Source organism: Staurois parvus, unplaced genomic scaffold (assembly GCF_062004578.1).
Source record: "Staurois parvus isolate SC_StPar_1 unplaced genomic scaffold, SC_StPar_1.0 ptg001130l, whole genome shotgun sequence".
NCBI lineage: Eukaryota > Metazoa > Chordata > Amphibia > Anura > Ranidae > Staurois > Staurois parvus.
Genome location: NW_028318926.1, coordinates 1,644,247 through 1,662,650, shown reverse-complemented (window position 1 = coordinate 1,662,650; position 18,404 = coordinate 1,644,247). Strand labels below are relative to the sequence as shown.

The 18,404-nt window shown below is 48.9% G+C and overlaps 12 non-coding genes across 12 annotated transcripts; all 12 read left to right on the top strand.

Moving 5' to 3' along the window:
* The first annotated feature begins 1,095 nt into the window (after positions 1 to 1,095).
* TRNAG-GCC (transfer RNA glycine (anticodon GCC)) lies at positions 1,096 to 1,166 on the top strand. The gene has a single exon. It is a non-coding gene; the product is annotated as a tRNA-Gly (tRNA).
* An 889-nt stretch (positions 1,167 to 2,055) lies between these two features.
* Positions 2,056 to 2,128, top strand: TRNAA-AGC (transfer RNA alanine (anticodon AGC)). The gene has a single exon. It is a non-coding gene; the product is annotated as a tRNA-Ala (tRNA).
* Positions 2,129 to 3,752: 1,624 nt separating this feature from the next.
* TRNAG-GCC (transfer RNA glycine (anticodon GCC)) lies at positions 3,753 to 3,823 on the top strand. The gene has a single exon. It is a non-coding gene; the product is annotated as a tRNA-Gly (tRNA).
* Positions 3,824 to 4,712: 889 nt separating this feature from the next.
* TRNAA-AGC (transfer RNA alanine (anticodon AGC)) lies at positions 4,713 to 4,785 on the top strand. The gene has a single exon. It is a non-coding gene; the product is annotated as a tRNA-Ala (tRNA).
* A 1,624-nt stretch (positions 4,786 to 6,409) lies between these two features.
* Positions 6,410 to 6,480, top strand: TRNAG-GCC (transfer RNA glycine (anticodon GCC)). Its single transcript has one exon. It is a non-coding gene; the product is annotated as a tRNA-Gly (tRNA).
* An 889-nt stretch (positions 6,481 to 7,369) lies between these two features.
* Positions 7,370 to 7,442, top strand: TRNAA-AGC (transfer RNA alanine (anticodon AGC)). Its single transcript has one exon. It is a non-coding gene; the product is annotated as a tRNA-Ala (tRNA).
* A 2,584-nt stretch (positions 7,443 to 10,026) lies between these two features.
* TRNAA-AGC (transfer RNA alanine (anticodon AGC)) lies at positions 10,027 to 10,099 on the top strand. Its single transcript has one exon. It is a non-coding gene; the product is annotated as a tRNA-Ala (tRNA).
* Positions 10,100 to 12,683: 2,584 nt separating this feature from the next.
* On the top strand, positions 12,684 to 12,756 carry TRNAA-AGC (transfer RNA alanine (anticodon AGC)). The gene has a single exon. It is a non-coding gene; the product is annotated as a tRNA-Ala (tRNA).
* A 1,624-nt stretch (positions 12,757 to 14,380) lies between these two features.
* On the top strand, positions 14,381 to 14,451 carry TRNAG-GCC (transfer RNA glycine (anticodon GCC)). The gene has a single exon. It is a non-coding gene; the product is annotated as a tRNA-Gly (tRNA).
* An 869-nt stretch (positions 14,452 to 15,320) lies between these two features.
* On the top strand, positions 15,321 to 15,393 carry TRNAA-AGC (transfer RNA alanine (anticodon AGC)). The gene has a single exon. It is a non-coding gene; the product is annotated as a tRNA-Ala (tRNA).
* A 1,624-nt stretch (positions 15,394 to 17,017) lies between these two features.
* Positions 17,018 to 17,088, top strand: TRNAG-GCC (transfer RNA glycine (anticodon GCC)). The gene has a single exon. It is a non-coding gene; the product is annotated as a tRNA-Gly (tRNA).
* Positions 17,089 to 17,977: 889 nt separating this feature from the next.
* TRNAA-AGC (transfer RNA alanine (anticodon AGC)) lies at positions 17,978 to 18,050 on the top strand. Its single transcript has one exon. It is a non-coding gene; the product is annotated as a tRNA-Ala (tRNA).
* Positions 18,051 to 18,404: the final 354 nt, after the last annotated feature.

Below are 18,404 nucleotides of genomic sequence, written 5' to 3'. Positions count from 1 at the left end.
GAGGCTTGGATTACAACTCTGTATAAAGACAATAAATCTTCCCTTGCGGAGTGGATGGAAAGATGTCATATTAACCCGGTACAGGTCAATGGTCAGAGGAAATATGGTGGCCCTCGTGCAGACTGGGTTGGAGAAGATCCTCTGTTTGGGACAGAAATATTTATCAACAATCTCCCTCAAGAAATCTATGAATAGATCAATGAATTCCACAGTTCAGACTGTTGGAATATTGTATGAGTTTTGTCTTAGGATGGACAGATTAGACAAGTGAAAGCAAAGAGCTGAAAGACAGCACGTGTAGGGGACTTGGCGCATTGAGGGCTGGGTTTGTTGCCGGGCTGTCTGCGGTGTGCTCCCCGATTAATCAAAGCATTTTCTGGGTGAAAGAAAGCCCTTTGCCTAAGCAAAGAAAGAGAGATTGCCAGAGAAAAAGGTCAACTTAGCAGAGGATGGTTTCGATCCATCGACCTCTGGGTTATGGGCCCAGCACGCTTCCGCTGCGCCACTCTGCTCCAGGCCGGAAGACCCAGCAAAAATAGGAGGATGTAATATGCTACCGGTCCTACGGGACAAAAACTTCAGGAAATTCTTTGGCTGGGAGGCAACCTCGCCTGCCGCTCCACGGCCACTTTCCACATTCTGCTTATAGAAGGCTTTCATGGGAAAAGATCGGTTCCTCTCTGTTTCAGGCAGCTCCTATTGACTTTGCAGAGTCTCACATCAGGCCAATGTGGAGCCCCTCTAAAGATCTCCTACGGATGTGAATGGGGAGTGGGTCCATCCGGCAAAGTCGCAAGGTAGATTAATAGGCACTGACATTGATTTTGACAAGTCAACCCCAAGTCAAAGGTACTTAGAAAAAGCTCTGGCCCAGTCTTGGGGCTTTTCTTCTCCAATGGAAAGGCTTTCTAGCCTCAAAGACGCAATGGGCTGTCCTACATGTTCACAGTGGTGGTGTGTACGGCTGAAGAAAGGCATGTCTTTGGGTGGACTTGACCCACATCTGAATGTATTCACAGAGATGGTTACCATGGCCTAAAGCAGCACCTTTTAGCACCTGTCAGGCCAGGGAAGCCACATGTGTCCTGCCAAAGAGCATTGGTGGTTCAGTGGTAGAATTCTCGCCTGCCACGCGGGAGGCCCGGGTTCGATTCCCGGCCAATGCAATTATGCTCACTTTCTATCCAGCTATCGCCTCACAGGTAGCTCAGTATCCCGCCACCCCCAGATATCCAGTACCTTGGAAGGTGTCAAGGCTCATGTGTATTGTCTAGAACCTGCTAGTCGGTGTGAGCCTTTTTGAAACCACCTCCTTCAAATGACATCATGGAAAGCCATGGGGCCATACCGAAGGAAATGGTTGTTAGTCGCCCACGGACATGCTTGGAGGTGCCACTCTGCCACCAAGGGTTCCATGGATAACACCAGAACCCTCGCTACTGGCTGGAGAAGGAGCTTCTTCCCAAGGGATTCTGCTGTCCAAAGTCTCAGGAAAGAAAAAAGGGACCTCTGTGGAGGAAGAGTGAAAACCTTTGAAATTGGGAAAATGGAGGCTGTCTTGGTGTCTAGCGGCCACAGCCTAACCCATCAATGCTGACACGGGGAGGTGCCTGGAGATATAGCTATCTAACGTGGTAGGTGTTCTGATGCCATCTGATGGTTGGTTTCCAGATTGCATTCTGGGTGATCTTAGATGTATATACAGCATTTAAATGTGAAGCTGCAAGTAGTAAAAAATGAGGAAATATATCTATGCTTTGAGTCTGTGGAATGTAGACCTAATGTGTCATGTCAATAAGCAGCGTACGGGGTAAAAAGGTGATTTTTAATCCTTTGCGCTTGAAGATTGCATCTCTGGCAACAGTGCTAGTGAGAGAGGCAATTGTTGGTGGCAGTGAAGGAGTTGATTGCTGGCAGGTGGTATATAGCACTGGGATGCTGCATTGTGCTGTGCTGAATGAAACACAGTTACACAAAACAGATGGTGGACTTTATGCCGCGTAGCACATAAAAGAGCAGTGATCAACGAGAGCGCAAAGAAAGCACCGGAGCCAAGGGGGATTAGCTCAAGTGGTAGAGCGCTCGCTTAGCATGCGAGAGGTAGCGGGATCAATGCCCGCATCCTCCAAAGGAAAGCCCTCACGTGGGGTGACCTGCTTTGGATTTTTTTTTTCTTCAGGCTCGGCACTGAGCGCTGTGGGAAAAGCCTCGCCTCTCTAGTCAAAAGGCCAAGCAGGAGTCATCCTCGTAACATGTGCCATGGCGTTGACACTCTCGGGCAGATGTGGCTTCAGCCCATAAATTGACACAGAAGGACTAACACAAAGCATAAAGTGCTTGCTTTGCCTGCCAGAAGTCGCGCAAGGCAGTGTTGGACCAAAGCAATCTATTACCCAAAGCACGGCCAGCCTTCCATGGCCAAGAGACAATATTCCATTAGTGCAAAAAGTGCAAGTGCCATGTAGAAGCTGAGAGGTTTCCACTGGTTTTATCACCACAATCACGTCCCACTTCCTTGACACAGAAGTGTCACAGACCCAACCAGAACAGGGCTTTTGGAGGGAACTAGGGGCTAGCCTTCTGCCCACTGATTAGGGCCCATGGAGAGAGCAGATCATTCTCCAATGATGGACAACAACGCGATGAACGCTGAGAGCGAGGCTTGGATTACAACTCTGTATAAAGACAATAAATCTTCCCTTGCGGAGTGGATGGAAAGATGTCATATTAACCCGGTACAGGTCAATGGTCAGAGGAAATATGGTGGCCCTCGTGCAGACTGGGTTGGAGAAGATCCTCTGTTTGGGACAGAAATATTTATCAACAATCTCCCTCAAGAAATCTATGAATAGATCAATGAATTCCACAGTTCAGACTGTTGGAATATTGTATGAGTTTTGTCTTAGGATGGACAGATTAGACAAGTGAAAGCAAAGAGCTGAAAGACAGCACGTGTAGGGGACTTGGCGCATTGAGGGCTGGGTTTGTTGCCGGGCTGTCTGCGGTGTGCTCCCCGATTAATCAAAGCATTTTCTGGGTGAAAGAAAGCCCTTTGCCTAAGCAAAGAAAGAGAGATTGCCAGAGAAAAAGGTCAACTTAGCAGAGGATGGTTTCGATCCATCGACCTCTGGGTTATGGGCCCAGCACGCTTCCGCTGCACCACTCTGCTCCAGGCCGGAAGACCCAGCAAAAATAGGAGGATGTAATATGCTACCGGTCCTACGGGACAAAAACTTCAGGAAATTCTTTGGCTGGGAGGCAACCTCGCCTGCCGCTCCACGGCCACTTTCCACATTCTGCTTATAGAAGGCTTTCATGGGAAAAGATCGGTTCCTCTCTGTTTCAGGCAGCTCCTATTGACTTTGCAGAGTCTCACATCAGGCCAATGTGGAGCCCCTCTAAAGATCTCCTACGGATGTGAATGGGGAGTGGGTCCATCCGGCAAAGTCGCAAGGTAGATTAATAGGCACTGACATTGATTTTGACAAGTCAACCCCAAGTCAAAGGTACTTAGAAAAAGCTCTGGCCCAGTCTTGGGGCTTTTCTTCTCCAATGGAAAGGCTTTCTAGCCTCAAAGACGCAATGGGCTGTCCTACATGTTCACAGTGGTGGTGTGTACGGCTGAAGAAAGGCATGTCTTTGGGTGGACTTGACCCACATCTGAATGTATTCACAGAGATGGTTACCATGGCCTAAAGCAGCACCTTTTAGCACCTGTCAGGCCAGGGAAGCCACATGTGTCCTGCCAAAGAGCATTGGTGGTTCAGTGGTAGAATTCTCGCCTGCCACGCGGGAGGCCCGGGTTCGATTCCCGGCCAATGCAATTATGCTCACTTTCTATCCAGCTATCGCCTCACAGGTAGCTCAGTATCCCGCCGCCCCCAGATATCCAGTACCTTGGAAGGTGTCAAGGCTCATGTGTATTGTCTAGAACCTGCTAGTCGGTGTGAGCCTTTTTGAAACCACCTCCTTCAAATGACATCATGGAAAGCCATGGGGCCATACCGAAGGAAATGGTTGTTAGTCGCCCATGGACATGCTTGGAGGTGCCACTCTGCCACCAAGGGTTCCATGGATAACACCAGAACCCTCGCTACTGGCTGGAGAAGGAGCTTCTTCCCAAGGGATTCTGCTGTCCAAAGTCTCAGGAAAGAAAAAAGGGACCTCTGTGGAGGAAGAGTGAAAACCTTTGAAATTGGGAAAATGGAGGCTGTCTTGGTGTCTAGCGGCCACAGCCTAACCCATCAATGCTGACACGGGGAGGTGCCTGGAGATATAGCTATCTAACGTGGTAGGTGTTCTGATGCCATCTGATGGTTGGTTTCCAGATTGCATTCTGGGTGATCTTAGATGTATATACAGCATTTAAATGTGAAGCTGCAAGTAGTAAAAAATGAGGAAATATATCTATGCTTTGAGTCTGTGGAATGTAGACCTAATGTGTCATGTCAATAAGCAGCGTACGGGGTAAAAAGGTGATTTTTAATCCTTTGCGCTTGAAGATTGCATCTCTGGCAACAGTGCTAGTGAGAGAGGCAATTGTTGGTGGCAGTGAAGGAGTTGATTGCTGGCAGGTGGTATATAGCACTGGGATGCTGCATTGTGCTGTGCTGAATGAAACACAGTTACACAAAACAGATGGTGGACTTTATGCCGCGTAGCACATAAGAGAGCAGTGATCAACGAGAGCGCAAAAAAAGCACCGGAGCCAAGGGGGATTAGCTCAAGTGGTAGAGCGCTCGCTTAGCATGCGAGAGGTAGCGGGATCAATGCCCGCATCCTCCAAAGGAAATCCCTCACGTGGGGTGACCTGCTTTGGATTTTTTTTTTCTTCAGGTTCGGCACTGAGCGCTGTGGGAAAAGCCTCGCCTCTCTAGTCAAAAGGCCAAGCAGGAGTCATCCTCGTAACATGTGCCATGGCGTTGACACTCTCGGGCAGATGTGGCTTCAGCCCATAAATTGACACAGAAGGACTAACACAAAGCATAAAGTGCTTGCTTTGCCTGCCAGAAGTCGCGCAAGGCAGTGTTGGACCAAAGCAATCTATTACCCAAAGCACGGCCAGCCTTCCATGGCCAAGAGACAATATTCCATTAGTGCAAAAAGTGCAAGTGCCATGTAGAAGCTGAGAGGTTTCCACTGGTTTTATCACCACAATCACGTCCCACTTCCTTGACACAGAAGTGTCACAGACCCAACCAGAACAGGGCTTTTGGAGGGAACTAGGGGCTAGCCTTCTGCCCACTGATTAGGGCCCATGGAGAGAGCAGATCATTCTCCAATGATGGACAACAACGCGATGAACGCTGAGAGCGAGGCTTGGATTACAACTCTGTATAAAGACAATAAATCTTCCCTTGCGGAGTGGATGGAAAGATGTCATATTAACCCGGTACAGGTCAATGGTCAGAGGAAATATGGTGGCCCTCGTGCAGACTGGGTTGGAGAAGATCCTCTGTTTGGGACAGAAATATTTATCAACAATCTCCCTCAAGAAATCTATGAATAGATCAATGAATTCCACAGTTCAGACTGTTGGAATATTGTATGAGTTTTGTCTTAGGATGGACAGATTAGACAAGTGAAAGCAAAGAGCTGAAAGACAGCACGTGTAGGGGACTTGGCGCATTGAGGGCTGGGTTTGTTGCCGGGCTGTCTGCGGTGTGCTCCCCGATTAATCAAAGCATTTTCTGGGTGAAAGAAAGCCCTTTGCCTAAGCAAAGAAAGAGAGATTGCCAGAGAAAAAGGTCAACTTAGCAGAGGATGGTTTCGATCCATCGACCTCTGGGTTATGGGCCCAGCACGCTTCCGCTGCGCCACTCTGCTCCAGGCCGGAAGACCCAGCAAAAATAGGAGGATGTAATATGCTACCGGTCCTACGGGACAAAAACTTCAGGAAATTCTTTGGCTGGGAGGCAACCTCGCCTGCCGCTCCACGGCCACTTTCCACATTCTGCTTATAGAAGGCTTTCATGGGAAAAGATCGGTTCCTCTCTGTTTCAGGCAGCTCCTATTGACTTTGCAGAGTCTCACATCAGGCCAATGTGGAGCCCCTCTAAAGATCTCCTACGGATGTGAATGGGGAGTGGGTCCATCCGGCAAAGTCGCAAGGTAGATTAATAGGCACTGACATTGATTTTGACAAGTCAACCCCAAGTCAAAGGTACTTAGAAAAAGCTCTGGCCCAGTCTTGGGGCTTTTCTTCTCCAATGGAAAGGCTTTCTAGCCTCAAAGACGCAATGGGCTGTCCTACATGTTCACAGTGGTGGTGTGTACGGCTGAAGAAAGGCATGTCTTTGGGTGGACTTGACCCACATCTGAATGTATTCACAGAGATGGTTACCATGGCCTAAAGCAGCACCTTTTAGCACCTGTCAGGCCAGGGAAGCCACATGTGTCCTGCCAAAGAGCATTGGTGGTTCAGTGGTAGAATTCTCGCCTGCCACGCGGGAGGCCCGGGTTCGATTCCCGGCCAATGCAATTATGCTCACTTTCTATCCAGCTATCGCCTCACAGGTAGCTCAGTATCCCGCCACCCCCAGATATCCAGTACCTTGGAAGGTGTCAAGGCTCATGTGTATTGTCTAGAACCTGCTAGTCGGTGTGAGCCTTTTTGAAACCACCTCCTTCAAATGACATCATGGAAAGCCATGGGGCCATACCGAAGGAAATGGTTGTTAGTCGCCCACGGACATGCTTGGAGGTGCCACTCTGCCACCAAGGGTTCCATGGATAACACCAGAACCCTCGCTACTGGCTGGAGAAGGAGCTTCTTCCCAAGGGATTCTGCTGTCCAAAGTCTCAGGAAAGAAAAAAGGGACCTCTGTGGAGGAAGAGTGAAAACCTTTGAAATTGGGAAAATGGAGGCTGTCTTGGTGTCTAGCGGCCACAGCCTAACCCATCAATGCTGACACGGGGAGGTGCCTGGAGATATAGCTATCTAACGTGGTAGGTGTTCTGATGCCATCTGATGGTTGGTTTCCAGATTGCATTCTGGGTGATCTTAGATGTATATACAGCATTTAAATGTGAAGCTGCAAGTAGTAAAAAATGAGGAAATATATCTATGCTTTGAGTCTGTGGAATGTAGACCTAATGTGTCATGTCAATAAGCAGCGTACGGGGTAAAAAGGTGATTTTTAATCCTTTGCGCTTGAAGATTGCATCTCTGGCAACAGTGCTAGTGAGAGAGGCAATTGTTGGTGGCAGTGAAGGAGTTGATTGCTGGCAGGTGGTATATAGCACTGGGATGCTGCATTGTGCTGTGCTGAATGAAACACAGTTACACAAAACAGATGGTGGACTTTATGCCGCGTAGCACATAAGAGAGCAGTGATCAACGAGAGCGCAAAGAAAGCACCGGAGCCAAGGGGGATTAGCTCAAGTGGTAGAGCGCTCGCTTAGCATGCGAGAGGTAGCGGGATCAATGCCCGCATCCTCCAAAGGAAAGCCCTCACGTGGGGTGACCTGCTTTGGATTTTTTTTTTCTTCAGGCTCGGCACTGAGCGCTGTGGGAAAAGCCTCGCCTCTCTAGTCAAAAGGCCAAGCAGGAGTCATCCTCGTAACATGTGCCATGGCGTTGACACTCTCGGGCAGATGTGGCTTCAGCCCATAAATTGACACAGAAGGACTAACACAAAGCATAAAGTGCTTGCTTTGCCTGCCAGAAGTCGCGCAAGGCAGTGTTGGACCAAAGCAATCTATTACCCAAAGCACGGCCAGCCTTCCATGGCCAAGAGACAATATTCCATTAGTGCAAAAAGTGCAAGTGCCATGTAGAAGCTGAGAGGTTTCCACTGGTTTTATCACCACAATCACGTCCCACTTCCTTGACACAGAAGTGTCACAGACCCAACCAGAACAGGGCTTTTGGAGGGAACTAGGGGCTAGCCTTCTGCCCACTGATTAGGGCCCATGGAGAGAGCAGATCATTCTCCAATGATGGACAACAACGCGATGAACGCTGAGAGCGAGGCTTGGATTACAACTCTGTATAAAGACAATAAATCTTCCCTTGCGGAGTGGATGGAAAGATGTCATATTAACCCGGTACAGGTCAATGGTCAGAGGAAATATGGTGGCCCTCGTGCAGACTGGGTTGGAGAAGATCCTCTGTTTGGGACAGAAATATTTATCAACAATCTCCCTCAAGAAATCTATGAATAGATCAATGAATTCCACAGTTCAGACTGTTGGAATATTGTATGAGTTTTGTCTTAGGATGGACAGATTAGACAAGTGAAAGCAAAGAGCTGAAAGACAGCACGTGTAGGGGACTTGGCGCATTGAGGGCTGGGTTTGTTGCCGGGCTGTCTGCGGTGTGCTCCCCGATTAATCAAAGCATTTTCTGGGTGAAAGAAAGCCCTTTGCCTAAGCAAAGAAAGAGAGATTGCCAGAGAAAAAGGTCAACTTAGCAGAGGATGGTTTCGATCCATCGACCTCTGGGTTATGGGCCCAGCACGCTTCCGCTGCACCACTCTGCTCCAGGCCGGAAGACCCAGCAAAAATAGGAGGATGTAATATGCTACCGGTCCTACGGGACAAAAACTTCAGGAAATTCTTTGGCTGGGAGGCAACCTCGCCTGCCGCTCCACGGCCACTTTCCACATTCTGCTTATAGAAGGCTTTCATGGGAAAAGATCGGTTCCTCTCTGTTTCAGGCAGCTCCTATTGACTTTGCAGAGTCTCACATCAGGCCAATGTGGAGCCCCTCTAAAGATCTCCTACGGATGTGAATGGGGAGTGGGTCCATCCGGCAAAGTCGCAAGGTAGATTAATAGGCACTGACATTGATTTTGACAAGTCAACCCCAAGTCAAAGGTACTTAGAAAAAGCTCTGGCCCAGTCTTGGGGCTTTTCTTCTCCAATGGAAAGGCTTTCTAGCCTCAAAGACGCAATGGGCTGTCCTACATGTTCACAGTGGTGGTGTGTACGGCTGAAGAAAGGCATGTCTTTGGGTGGACTTGACCCACATCTGAATGTATTCACAGAGATGGTTACCATGGCCTAAAGCAGCACCTTTTAGCACCTGTCAGGCCAGGGAAGCCACATGTGTCCTGCCAAAGAGCATTGGTGGTTCAGTGGTAGAATTCTCGCCTGCCACACGGGAGGCCCGGGTTCGATTCCCGGCCAATGCAATTATGCTCACTTTCTATCCAGCTATCGCCTCACAGGTAGCTCAGTATCCCGCCGCCCCCAGATATCCAGTACCTTGGAAGGTGTCAAGGCTCATGTGTATTGTCTAGAACCTGCTAGTCGGTGTGAGCCTTTTTGAAACCACCTCCTTCAAATGACATCATGGAAAGCCATGGGGCTATACCGAAGGAAATGGTTGTTAGTCGCCCACGGACATGCTTGGAGGTGCCACTCTGCCACCAAGGGTTCCATGGATAACACCAGAACCCTCGCTACTGGCTGGAGAAGGAGCTTCTTCCCAAGGGATTCTGCTGTCCAAAGTCTCAGGAAAGAAAAAAGGGACCTCTGTGGAGGAAGAGTGAAAACCTTTGAAATTGGGAAAATGGAGGCTGTCTTGGTGTCTAGCGGCCACAGCCTAACCCATCAATGCTGACACGGGGAGGTGCCTGGAGATATAGCTATCTAACGTGGTAGGTGTTCTGATGCCATCTGATGGTTGGTTTCCAGATTGCATTCTGGGTGATCTTAGATGTATATACAGCATTTAAATGTGAAGCTGCAAGTAGTAAAAAATGAGGAAATATATCTATGCTTTGAGTCTGTGGAATGTAGACCTAATGTGTCATGTCAATAAGCAGCGTACGGGGTAAAAAGGTGATTTTTAATCCTTTGCGCTTGAAGATTGCATCTCTGGCAACAGTGCTAGTGAGAGAGGCAATTGTTGGTGGCAGTGAAGGAGTTGATTGCTGGCAGGTGGTATATAGCACTGGGATGCTGCATTGTGCTGTGCTGAATGAAACACAGTTACACAAAACAGATGGTGGACTTTATGCCGCGTAGCACATAAGAGAGCAGTGATCAACGAGAGCGCAAAGAAAGCACCGGAGCCAAGGGGGATTAGCTCAAGTGGTAGAGCGCTCGCTTAGCATGCGAGAGGTAGCGGGATCAATGCCCGCATCCTCCAAAGGAAAGCCCTCACGTGGGGTGACCTGCTTTGGATTTTTTTTTTCTTCAGGCTCGGCACTGAGCGCTGTGGGAAAAGCCTCGCCTCTCTAGTCAAAAGGCCAAGCAGGAGTCATCCTCGTAACATGTGCCATGGCGTTGACACTCTCGGGCAGATGTGGCTTCAGCCCATAAATTGACACAGAAGGACTAACACAAAGCATAAAGTGCTTGCTTTGCCTGCCAGAAGTCGCGCAAGGCAGTGTTGGACCAAAGCAATCTATTACCCAAAGCACGGCCAGCCTTCCATGGCCAAGAGACAATATTCCATTAGTGCAAAAAGTGCAAGTGCCATGTAGAAGCTGAGAGGTTTCCACTGGTTTTATCACCACAATCACGTCCCACTTCCTTGACACAGAAGTGTCACAGACCCAACCAGAACAGGGCTTTTGGAGGGAACTAGGGGCTAGCCTTCTGCCCACTGATTAGGGCCCATGGAGAGAGCAGATCATTCTCCAATGATGGACAACAACGCGATGAACGCTGAGAGCGAGGCTTGGATTACAACTCTGTATAAAGACAATAAATCTTCCCTTGCGGAGTGGATGGAAAGATGTCATATTAACCCGGTACAGGTCAATGGTCAGAGGAAATATGGTGGCCCTCGTGCAGACTGGGTTGGAGAAGATCCTCTGTTTGGGACAGAAATATTTATCAACAATCTCCCTCAAGAAATCTATGAATAGATCAATGAATTCCACAGTTCAGACTGTTGGAATATTGTATGAGTTTTGTCTTAGGATGGACAGATTAGACAAGTGAAAGCAAAGAGCTGAAAGACAGCACGTGTAGGGGACTTGGCGCATTGAGGGCTGGGTTTGTTGCCGGGCTGTCTGCGGTGTGCTCCCCGATTAATCAAAGCATTTTCTGGGTGAAAGAAAGCCCTTTGCCTAAGCAAAGAAAGAGAGATTGCCAGAGAAAAAGGTCAACTTAGCAGAGGATGGTTTCGATCCATCGACCTCTGGGTTATGGGCCCAGCACGCTTCCGCTGCACCACTCTGCTCCAGGCCGGAAGACCCAGCAAAAATAGGAGGATGTAATATGCTACCGGTCCTACGGGACAAAAACTTCAGGAAATTCTTTGGCTGGGAGGCAACCTCGCCTGCCGCTCCACGGCCACTTTCCACATTCTGCTTATAGAAGGCTTTCATGGGAAAAGATCGGTTCCTCTCTGTTTCAGGCAGCTCCTATTGACTTTGCAGAGTCTCACATCAGGCCAATGTGGAGCCCCTCTAAAGATCTCCTACGGATGTGAATGGGGAGTGGGTCCATCCGGCAAAGTCGCAAGGTAGATTAATAGGCACTGACATTGATTTTGACAAGTCAACCCCAAGTCAAAGGTACTTAGAAAAAGCTCTGGCCCAGTCTTGGGGCTTTTCTTCTCCAATGGAAAGGCTTTCTAGCCTCAAAGACGCAATGGGCTGTCCTACATGTTCACAGTGGTGGTGTGTACGGCTGAAGAAAGGCATGTCTTTGGGTGGACTTGACCCACATCTGAATGTATTCACAGAGATGGTTACCATGGCCTAAAGCAGCACCTTTTAGCACCTGTCAGGCCAGGGAAGCCACATGTGTCCTGCCAAAGAGCATTGGTGGTTCAGTGGTAGAATTCTCGCCTGCCACACGGGAGGCCCGGGTTCGATTCCCGGCCAATGCAATTATGCTCACTTTCTATCCAGCTATCGCCTCACAGGTAGCTCAGTATCCCGCCGCCCCCAGATATCCAGTACCTTGGAAGGTGTCAAGGCTCATGTGTATTGTCTAGAACCTGCTAGTCGGTGTGAGCCTTTTTGAAACCACCTCCTTCAAATGACATCATGGAAAGCCATGGGGCTATACCGAAGGAAATGGTTGTTAGTCGCCCACGGACATGCTTGGAGGTGCCACTCTGCCACCAAGGGTTCCATGGATAACACCAGAACCCTCGCTACTGGCTGGAGAAGGAGCTTCTTCCCAAGGGATTCTGCTGTCCAAAGTCTCAGGAAAGAAAAAAGGGACCTCTGTGGAGGAAGAGTGAAAACCTTTGAAATTGGGAAAATGGAGGCTGTCTTGGTGTCTAGCAGCCACAGCCTAACCCATCAATGCTGACACGGGGAGGTGCCTGGAGATATAGCTATCTAACGTGGTAGGTGTTCTGATGCCATCTGATGGTTGGTTTCCAGATTGCATTCTGGGTGATCTTAGATGTATATACAGCATTTAAATGTGAAGCTGCAAGTAGTAAAAAATGAGGAAATATATCTATGCTTTGAGTCTGTGGAATGTAGACCTAATGTGTCATGTCAATAAGCAGCGTACGGGGTAAAAAGGTGATTTTTAATCCTTTGCGCTTGAAGATTGCATCTCTGGCAACAGTGCTAGTGAGAGAGGCAATTGTTGGTGGCAGTGAAGGAGTTGATTGCTGGCAGGTGGTATATAGCACTGGGATGCTGCATTGTGCTGTGCTGAATGAAACACAGTTACACAAAACAGATGGTGGACTTTATGCCGCGTAGCACATAAAAGAGCAGTGATCAACGAGAGCGCAAAGAAAGCACCGGAGCCAAGGGGGATTAGCTCAAGTGGTAGAGCGCTCGCTTAGCATGCGAGAGGTAGCGGGATCAATGCCCGCATCCTCCAAAGGAAAGCCCTCACGTGGGGTGACCTGCTTTGGATTTTTTTTTTCTTCAGGCTCGGCACTGAGCGCTGTGGGAAAAGCCTCGCCTCTCTAGTCAAAAGGCCAAGCAGGAGTCATCCTCGTAACATGTGCCATGGCGTTGACACTCTCGGGCAGATGTGGCTTCAGCCCATAAATTGACACAGAAGGACTAACACAAAGCATAAAGTGCTTGCTTTGCCTGCCAGAAGTCGCGCAAGGCAGTGTTGGACCAAAGCAATCTATTACCCAAAGCACGGCCAGCCTTCCATGGCCAAGAGACAATATTCCATTAGTGCAAAAAGTGCAAGTGCCATGTAGAAGCTGAGAGGTTTCCACTGGTTTTATCACCACAATCACGTCCCACTTCCTTGACACAGAAGTGTCACAGACCCAACCAGAACAGGGCTTTTGGAGGGAACTAGGGGCTAGCCTTCTGCCCACTGATTAGGGCCCATGGAGAGAGCAGATCATTCTCCAATGATGGACAACAACGCGATGAACGCTGAGAGCGAGGCTTGGATTACAACTCTGTATAAAGACAATAAATCTTCCCTTGCGGAGTGGATGGAAAGATGTCATATTAACCCGGTACAGGTCAATGGTCAGAGGAAATATGGTGGCCCTCGTGCAGACTGGGTTGGAGAAGATCCTCTGTTTGGGACAGAAATATTTATCAACAATCTCCCTCAAGAAATCTATGAATAGATCAATGAATTCCACAGTTCAGACTGTTGGAATATTGTATGAGTTTTGTCTTAGGATGGACAGATTAGACAAGTGAAAGCAAAGAGCTGAAAGACAGCACGTGTAGGGGACTTGGCGCATTGAGGGCTGGGTTTGTTGCCGGGCTGTCTGCGGTGTGCTCCCCGATTAATCAAAGCATTTTCTGGGTGAAAGAAAGCCCTTTGCCTAAGCAAAGAAAGAGAGATTGCCAGAGAAAAAGGTCAACTTAGCAGAGGATGGTTTCGATCCATCGACCTCTGGGTTATGGGCCCAGCACGCTTCCGCTGCGCCACTCTGCTCCAGGCCGGAAGACCCAGCAAAAATAGGAGGATGTAATATGCTACCGGTCCTACGGGACAAAAACTTCAGGAAATTCTTTGGCTGGGAGGCAACCTCGCCTGCCGCTCCACGGCCACTTTCCACATTCTGCTTATAGAAGGCTTTCATGGGAAAAGATCGGTTCCTCTCTGTTTCAGGCAGCTCCTATTGACTTTGCAGAGTCTCACATCAGGCCAATGTGGAGCCCCTCTAAAGATCTCCTACGGATGTGAATGGGGAGTGGGTCCATCCGGCAAAGTCGCAAGGTAGATTAATAGGCACTGACATTGATTTTGACAAGTCAACCCCAAGTCAAAGGTACTTAGAAAAAGCTCTGGCCCAGTCTTGGGGCTTTTCTTCTCCAATGGAAAGGCTTTCTAGCCTCAAAGATGCAATGGGCTGTCCTATATGTTCACAGTGGTGGTGTGTACGGCTGAAGAAAGGCATGTCTTTGGGTGGACTTGACCCACATCTGAATGTATTCACAGAGATGGTTACCATGGCCTAAAGCAGCACCTTTTAGCACCTGTCAGGCCAGGGAAGCCACATGTGTCCTGCCAAAGAGCATTGGTGGTTCAGTGGTAGAATTCTCGCCTGCCACGCGGGAGGCCCGGGTTCGATTCCCGGCCAATGCAATTATGCTCACTTTCTATCCAGCTATCGCCTCACAGGTAGCTCAGTATCCCGCCGCCCCCAGATATCCAGTACCTTGGAAGGTGTCAAGGCTCATGTGTATTGTCTAGAACCTGCTAGTCGGTGTGAGCCTTTTTGAAACCACCTCCTTCAAATGACATCATGGAAAGCCATGGGGCCATACCGAAGGAAATGGTTGTTAGTCGCCCACGGACATGCTTGGAGGTGCCACTCTGCCACCAAGGGTTCCATGGATAACACCAGAACCCTCGCTACTGGCTGGAGAAGGAGCTTCTTCCCAAGGGATTCTGCTGTCCAAAGTCTCAGGAAAGAAAAAAGGGACCTCTGTGGAGGAAGAGTGAAAACCTTTGAAATTGGGAAAATGGAGGCTGTCTTGGTGTCTAGCAGCCACAGCCTAACCCATCAATGCTGACACGGGGAGGTGCCTGGAGATATAGCTATCTAACGTGGTAGGTGTTCTGATGCCATCTGATGGTTGGTTTCCAGATTGCATTCTGGGTGATCTTAGATGTATATACAGCATTTAAATGTGAAGCTGCAAGTAGTAAAAAATGAGGAAATATATCTATGCTTTGAGTCTGTGGAATGTAGACCTAATGTGTCATGTCAATAAGCAGCGTACGGGGTAAAAAGGTGATTTTTAATCCTTTGCGCTTGAAGATTGCATCTCTGGCAACAGTGCTAGTGAGAGAGGCAATTGTTGGTGGCAGTGAAGGAGTTGATTGCTGGCAGGTGGTATATAGCACTGGGATGCTGCATTGTGCTGTGCTGAATGAAACACAGTTACACAAAACAGATGCACATAAGAGAGCAGTGATCAACGAGAGCGCAAAAAAAGCACCGGAGCCAAGGGGGATTAGCTCAAGTGGTAGAGCGCTCGCTTAGCATGCGAGAGGTAGCGGGATCAATGCCCGCATCCTCCAAAGGAAATCCCTCACGTGGGGTGACCTGCTTTGGATTTTTTTTTTCTTCAGGTTCGGCACTGAGCGCTGTGGGAAAAGCCTCGCCTCTCTAGTCAAAAGGCCAAGCAGGAGTCATCCTCGTAACATGTGCCATGGCGTTGACACTCTCGGGCAGATGTGGCTTCAGCCCATAAATTGACACAGAAGGACTAACACAAAGCATAAAGTGCTTGCTTTGCCTGCCAGAAGTCGCGCAAGGCAGTGTTGGACCAAAGCAATCTATTACCCAAAGCACGGCCAGCCTTCCATGGCCAAGAGACAATATTCCATTAGTGCAAAAAGTGCAAGTGCCATGTAGAAGCTGAGAGGTTTCCACTGGTTTTATCACCACAATCACGTCCCACTTCCTTGACACAGAAGTGTCACAGACCCAACCAGAACAGGGCTTTTGGAGGGAACTAGGGGCTAGCCTTCTGCCCACTGATTAGGGCCCATGGAGAGAGCAGATCATTCTCCAATGATGGACAACAACGCGATGAACGCTGAGAGCGAGGCTTGGATTACAACTCTGTATAAAGACAATAAATCTTCCCTTGCGGAGTGGATGGAAAGATGTCATATTAACCCGGTACAGGTCAATGGTCAGAGGAAATATGGTGGCCCTCGTGCAGACTGGGTTGGAGAAGATCCTCTGTTTGGGACAGAAATATTTATCAACAATCTCCCTCAAGAAATCTATGAATAGATCAATGAATTCCACAGTTCAGACTGTTGGAATATTGTATGAGTTTTGTCTTAGGATGGACAGATTAGACAAGTGAAAGCAAAGAGCTGAAAGACAGCACGTGTAGGGGACTTGGCGCATTGAGGGCTGGGTTTGTTGCCGGGCTGTCTGCGGTGTGCTCCCCGATTAATCAAAGCATTTTCTGGGTGAAAGAAAGCCCTTTGCCTAAGCAAAGAAAGAGAGATTGCCAGAGAAAAAGGTCAACTTAGCAGAGGATGGTTTCAATCCATCGACCTCTGGGTTATGGGCCCAGCACGCTTCCGCTGCGCCACTCTGCTCCAGGCAGGAAGACCCAGCAAAAATAGGAGGATGTAATATGCTACCGGTCCTACGGGACAAAAACTTCAGGAAATTCTTTGGCTGGGAGGCAACCTCGCCTGCCGCTCCACGGCCACTTTCCACATTCTGCTTATAGAAGGCTTTCATGGGAAAAGATCGGTTCCTCTCTGTTTCAGGCAGCTCCTATCGACTTTGCAGAGTCTCACATCAGGCCAATGTGGAGCCCCTCTAAAGATCTCCTACGGATGTGAATGGGGAGTGGGTCCATCCGGCAAAGTCGCAAGGTAGATTAATAGGCACTGACATTGATTTTGACAAGTCAACCCCAAGTCAAAGGTACTTAGAAAAAGCTCTGGCCCAGTCTTGGGGCTTTTCTTCTCCAATGGAAAGGCTTTCTAGCCTCAAAGACGCAATGGGCTGTCCTACATGTTCACAGTGGTGGTGTGTACGGCTGAAGAAAGGCATGTCTTTGGGTGGACTTGACCCACATCTGAATGTATTCACAGAGATGGTTACCATGGCCTAAAGCAGCACCTTTTAGCACCTGTCAGGCCAGGGAAGCCACATGTGTCCTGCCAAAGAGCATTGGTGGTTCAGTGGTAGAATTCTCGCCTGCCACGCGGGAGGCCCGGGTTCGATTCCCGGCCAATGCAATTATGCTCACTTTCTATCCAGCTATCGCCTCACAGGTAGCTCAGTATCCCGCCACCCCCAGATATCCAGTACCTTGGAAGGTGTCAAGGCTCATGTGTATTGTCTAGAACCTGCTAGTCGGTGTGAGCCTTTTTGAAACCACCTCCTTCAAATGACATCATGGAAAGCCATGGGGCCATACCGAAGGAAATGGTTGTTAGTCGCCCACGGACATGCTTGGAGGTGCCACTCTGCCACCAAGGGTTCCATGGATAACACCAGAACCCTCGCTACTGGCTGGAGAAGGAGCTTCTTCCCAAGGGATTCTGCTGTCCAAAGTCTCAGGAAAGAAAAAAGGGACCTCTGTGGAGGAAGAGTGAAAACCTTTGAAATTGGGAAAATGGAGGCTGTCTTGGTGTCTAGCGGCCACAGCCTAACACATCAATGCTGACACGGGGAGGTGCCTGGAGATATAGCTATCTAACGTGGTAGGTGTTCTGATGCCATCTGATGGTTGGTTTCCAGATTGCATTCTGGGTGATCTTAGATGTATATACAGCATTTAAATGTGAAGCTGCAAGTAGTAAAAAATGAGGAAATATATCTATGCTTTGAGTCTGTGGAATGTAGACCTAATGTGTCATGTCAATAAGCAGCGTACGGGGTAAAAAGGTGATTTTTAATCCTTTGCGCTTGAAGATTGCATCTCTGGCAACAGTGCTAGTGAGAGAGGCAATTGTTGGTGGCAGTGAAGGAGTTGATTGCTGGCAGGTGGTATATAGCACTGGGATGCTGCATTGTGCTGTGCTGAATGAAACACAGTTACACAAAACAGATGGTGGACTTTATGCCGCGTAGCACATAAGAGAGCAGTGATCAACGAGAGCGCAAAAAAAGCACCGGAGCCAAGGGGGATTAGCTCAAGTGGTAGAGCGCTCGCTTAGCATGCGAGAGGTAGCGGGATCAATGCCCGCATCCTCCAAAGGAAATCCCTCACGTGGGGTGACCTGCTTTGGATTTTTTTTTTCTTCAGGTTCGGCACTGAGCGCTGTGGGAAAAGCCTCGCCTCTCTAGTCAAAAGGCCAAGCAGGAGTCATCCTCGTAACATGTGCCATGGCGTTGACACTCTCGGGCAGATGTGGCTTCAGCCCATAAATTGACACAGAAGGACTAACACAAAGCATAAAGTGCTTGCTTTGCCTGCCAGAAGTCGCGCAAGGCAGTGTTGGACCAAAGCAATCTATTACCCAAAGCACGGCCAGCCTTCCATGGCCAAGAGACAATATTCCATTAGTGCAAAAAGTGCAAGTGCCATGTAGAAGCTGAGAGGTTTCCA